Source organism: Orycteropus afer, unplaced genomic scaffold (genome assembly GCF_000298275.1).
Source record: "Orycteropus afer afer isolate SDZICR_OR568_19922 unplaced genomic scaffold, OryAfe1.0 scaffold00092, whole genome shotgun sequence".
NCBI lineage: Eukaryota > Metazoa > Chordata > Mammalia > Tubulidentata > Orycteropodidae > Orycteropus > Orycteropus afer.
The window spans coordinates 8,486,441-8,492,197 of NW_006921679.1; positions in this window are offsets into that span (position 1 = coordinate 8,486,441).

Consider the following 5,757-nt stretch of genomic DNA (forward strand, 5'->3'; position numbering starts at 1 on the left):
ACCTAACCTAAGCCATGGTATTTTCAATCGCCTCATATGCATGTGAAATCTGGACAATGAATAAGGAAGACAAAATAAGAAATGATGCCTTTGAATTGTGGTGTGGTGAAGAATACTGAAAATACCATGGACTGCCAGAAGAACAAACAGATTGGTCCTGGAGGTAGTGCAGCTGGAATGCTCCTTAGATGCGAGAATGGCCAGACTTCATCTCACCTTCTTTGGTCAAGTTGTTAGACGGGACCGTTCCCTGAAGAAGGGCATCATGCTTGGTAAAGTGGAGAGTCAGCAAAGAAGGGGAAGACCCTCAACAAGATGGATTGACACACTGGCTGCAATGATGGGCTCAAATGTAACAAGGATTGTGAGGTTGGTGCACGAGTGGACGTTGTTTCATTCTGTTCTACATAGGGTTGCTGTGAGTTGGAGCTGACTCGGTGGCACTTAACAACAATAGACATTGTAGAACTGAGTAGTAGACTTTGGTTCCTATCAGGAGTGTAGGACTTTGTTGTGGCTTAGTTACTTTTAGATCTGTTCGATCCTTCGGAGACTTGTTGTTCAGCCATTTACAGGGTCTTGAGTAGCCTTTCTTTTAAGTCTATTTTAGTTCAGTGACTAAGTCATGATTCTTCTAATGTTTCAGCTCATTGTCTCATTATTTAGAGAGTTCTTTCCACTTTGACTCCTGGGAACTCTGAAACTCCCGTGATCCTTGGTGAGTTCAGGAACTGTGTACAGCTCTCCAGTCATTGTTTTTCCCCTGGTCCCTGTTCTTCCCCCACCTCAATGAGTTTTGCTTTATATTCACACAGATTGAAATTCAGTCAAATATATAGGCCAACCCCTGTCCTGATTTTTTGGGCTTCTATTTTGCATAGTTGCCTCCTCTCCAGTTCTCTGCCTTATAAATTCTTAGCCTTTTGGCCTTCTTGGACTGTGATCTCTGTCTCCTCGGTTTGGTGTGACTCACAGGCTTCTGTTGGGGCTCACCCATCACTGCCCTGTTGTGTACAAATGGCTTCCGTACTAGGCTGGTATGATCGTAGCGTTTGCCTTGTTTGTCCCTTTTCTCTTAGGGATTACTTTCCTATCTGTTGTTTGATATCTGCAAAGAGTTTCTTCCTTGTATTGTGTCCAGTTTTCTAGTTCTTGCAGTGGAAGGACTATTCTGGACCTTGTTAGATACTCATGATCAGAAGCAGAAACCCCTATGAGTATAATTTGAATTTTGGACATTTGTGAGGTTATATATTCTCCTTTTAATTTCTATTTCTTTCGTTACTGTTGTGCAACTTTTCAACTTCTCTGTTACCTTAGATTTTTAGGCTTGCCCTAGTCCAGTTTGTTGGAGGGAGTTGGTTGCTTGGATATCATCTAATGTGGGTTGTTATTACAGTAGTGGAAAGTCTCCCCACACCAAAAACATGAGTATCACGCTGGGTTCAGTTTTCAAAATCTCGAGGCAGAGTTCAAAAGAAGTATCCTTTTCTGTAAGCGAATATATCTGCAGGAATTTAAAGAAGTCCACTAGTTTTAGTTAGATAACGTGGCAGAACTATGTAACTTTGCTCAGATGTTAGTCACACAAGAGATGGCCGTGATATGGGCAATGGGATGATTGGTGACTGCTGCACACATACCTCTGGTGTGTTTTCCACCATCAAGGGCTAAAAATACATAAACAGGACATTCTCTTATGTTCTTTAGGTACTACAGGTATATCATCTTGATCTTTTCTTCCTTAAATAATTCAGTTCTGGTTAGGTGTTCTTATCTTATCTGCTTATAAGGAGCTCTGGTGGCACAGTGCCTAAGGCATCTGACTGCTAACGAGAAGGTTGATGGTTCAAATCTACCAGCTGCTCCATGGGTGGAAGATGAGGCAGTCTTATTCCGTAACAATTCACAGCCTTGGAAACCCAATGGGGGTCAGAATTGACTCGATGGCAGTGGGTTTTTTGTTTTGTTTTATCTGCTTATGAATTTATGACTGGTTTTTATAAGTACTTGACTATGATATTTTTGTATAAATAAAATACCAGTTATTATGCTTGGAAAAGGTGCTATTAAAGACTAATACCTTGTTTAAGTTTGTGGTAAGTCTATACCAGTAATTCACTGTCTACTAAAGTATTTATAGACACATATTTTTTTAAGATATACCACTGCATATTTTTTAGACAATATGCAGTAAAACAAACAAACAAACAAACAAGTCCACTTTGAGTCAATTCCTGACCTGTTGGGTTTCCAAGGTGTAATTCTTTACAGAAGTAGATTGCCCTATCTTCCTCCCATGGAGCAGCTGGTGGGTTTGAACCACCAGCCTTCTGGTTAGCAGTCAGATGCCTTAGGGACTGTGCCACCAGAGCTCCTTTACATTTCCAGTAGGCTCAAATATTTGAAGGAGCAAATATCATCTTTAACTTGAATAATATATACTGAATTAAGTATTTAGAGTTGATTGGAAAATGTAGTGCTGATAAATGTTTGATTTAAATATTCAATTTATCAAAACATGGTAGAAAGCTTCTGAATCAAAAATAACTTAGAGCTACGCTTTGGGGGCCTCTGGGATTGCTTTAGACTGATGCTTCCTAAGGATTCAAAGTGGTACTTGTGAGTGTAAGTGATTACCTAGTGCCTAATCAGGATTGTCTTTGTGGTGGGGGTTTCGGGGCTGCTTTCCCTCTAACTGTATGGGCTCAGGGCTTGCTGGGCTCAATAAACTCACATCTTTTTGCCATACTTGCTGTGAAGTGTCATTTTTGATTAGAGATTAGTGTGCCTGCCTGGAGCAGTCTTCATTCCCTCGCTGTCTCTAATCTGAAGTAGGATTGGAACTGGTCCGTTAATCTCATTAGAAAGAAGGTTAAACTAAATATGTGCTTATCTCTAAGGTAGAACCAAAGTTCTCCTTATAAGAAAAGTGTTTGAATTTTAGCAAAAACCTTCCTGACATCAACTTACATTTCTCTAAAGAGCTTTTTGATCCCCAAATCCAGCTGCATGGGGAGTTGGCCGGACAGCTAAATGTATGGATAGGTGAGGGGTTAGTACTTGGTTTTAGGGTGCTGTGACCTTGAGTCCAGAGCTATCTTCCCCATTAGATTTTCCTTTACAAGGTGTTGAAATGATTTTTTATCCTTTAAATTCAAGCTGTCAATTTACTTGAGGGGTGGGAGACACTGTAGGTTGAGGGGAGAGTTGGTTTGGTAGCTGACAGGTAAGAAACAGAAGATCAGTAAAGTAATTATTGTGGTAGTTAAGGTTGTGTGTCAACTTGGCTGGGCCGTGATTTTGAGTAGCTTGGTAGCCAGATGCCATTATTCCCCACGATGAGACTGGATGCAGTGTAATCACCTATGTGGCTTGTTTCTAGTAGACATGGAGAAGCTTTGGGAACAGTGTCTAGCTTTTTGGTTCATTTTGGATCCTGCTTTTGGCCAGTCTTCATCTCTAGTTCCTGGACTTGGACGAGTGGCCTGCCATGTCGCCTGCTGACCTTGGGGCTGTTGCTTGCACAGCCTATGAGCCAAAATCTGCCATTTTACCTGCTGCTCTTGGATTCGTCAACCTCGGCAGCTCGCAGCTTCAGCAGTCAGCAGCTGTGTGAGTTAGGAGAAGCCTCCGGCTTGCTCTAATGGGCCTGGAAGGCAGAGCTGAAGCCCAAGGTTGAGGGTCCTCCACCCAGCTCCTAGAGCTGGCACTCTGAACTCAAACTTCTAACCTAGTCTTCCCCTAGAGCTAGTACTCTGATTTGCACTTCTAGCCTCCTAAACTATAAGAGAATAAATTTCTGTTTGTTGAAGCCATCTACTTGTGGTACTTGTATTATAGCAGCAGTAGAGAACTGAGACAGTGATGAATAGTGGAGTTGTAGCTGCTAGACCAGTGCTAATACAAATATAATGTAAATATATTTGTAATTTAATGATATGTCTAATTTAGCTAAACAAACCTAAAATTCACTGCTGTCAAGTCAAATCTGACTCACAGCGACCCCTCCTTGGGTTTCTGAGGCGGTATCCCTACGGAAGTAGATTGTCCAGTCTTCCTTCCGAGGAGTGGGGTGGCCAAGTATATCCTAAATAGTATTTCCACATGTAATCAATATAAAAATTATTAATGAGATATTTAAATTATCTTTTTCATACTAAGACTTTGAATAGGAGCTTTGGTAGCGTAGTGGCTAAGGCACTTGACTGCTAACCAGAAGGCTGGTGGTTCAAACTCACCAGCCACTCCTCAGAAGGAAGGTTGGGCAATCTACTTCCATAGTGATACCACCTCGGAAACCCAAGTAGGGGTCGTTATGAGTCGGACCGACTCGATGGCACACAACAACAACAAAAAAGACTTTGAAATCCAGTGTATGTTTTGCACTCACAGCACATCTCAATTCAGATAAGCCACATTTCAAGGCTTCTGGAACCACCTGTGCTGAGAGGTGAGCTACCATATTGGACGGCACAGTGTTAGTTGCTGATTGTTTATCTTATCAACAGTGTTCTTACTTTTCAAAATGTACATATGCAAACACAAATGGCAGTATGAGTGAGATTAAGTGTTGATAGTTTAAAAATACTCTTTTTTTTAAAGTTAATTTTGTTGTTGCTGAGAATATACACACCAGGACGTACGCCAATTCCTCTGTTTCTACATGTACAGTTCGTGACGTTGGTGAATTCTCTGAGTTGTACAAATATTCTCGCCCTCTTCTTCTGAGTTGTTCCTCCTCCATTAATGTAACCTCACTGCTGTCTAAGGTGCCTGCCTAATCTTTCAAGTTGTTATTGTCACTTTGATCCCATATAAATAGTTCTTGAAAAGCATGATACTCAAGGCAGACATTTTTTATTAGTTAGCAAACTGATGTTTGGTTTTAAGAAGACTTCAGAGGATATTTTTGGTTTCAGTTTTAATGATTATTATAGGGCAGCACTTTCAAAGTTTCATCCAACTTTCATGGCTCCAGAAAGTCTGAAGTCTGTGAGAATTTTAAATTCTGTTCTACATACTCCCCCTTTTGATCAGAATTCCTCTTTAGAATCTTAGATCAAGATGTTCAGTAACGATAGTTGAGCATCGTCTACTTCTTCCTGGTCTCATAGCAAAGAAGGCAGTTGTTTGTGGAGGCAATTAGCCACACATTGCATATTCTCCTTTTATTCCTGACTCCCCTTCTTCTTTTGTTGCTCTGGGTGAATAGAAACCAATTGTCATGCCTTGCATGGCCACCTGCAGGCTTTTAAGACCAGCTCTTTCAATAGCTATCATGAAATCATATTGTGTAGGTTTCAGTCTTTTGGTTGTTAATAACAATATTTAGTAGTCTGAGTGTTTATACCTGCTGGAGTAATTGACAGAGGGTCTGTGAGGATGCAGTGCCTTACAGTGGTACAAAGTGCAGTACAACCTTAAATATAGTAAATCTTTTTCTAGAGTTTTGTATTGTATGGTCAGAACATAACTCTTGTTGGCTATTACATTGCACTTAAAATGTGGAAGTATATGTTGGTAAACAAGAACTGTACCTACACAGTAGAAAAGATGAGTCGACTGGATCAGGCAATGCAATAGGCAAGTAATTTTTTGTAGGAATAAAGCTTCATGGAGCTCAACTTAAAATTCTAAGGTACAGGTGTACTGTGGCTAAAAGGGGAAGGTGGATACAGGGACAGCCCTTGCTATTTCTGAAACACAAAAAGGAAGTTCAGGAGTGGACCAAAGAATTCTTGGGTGCAATATAAA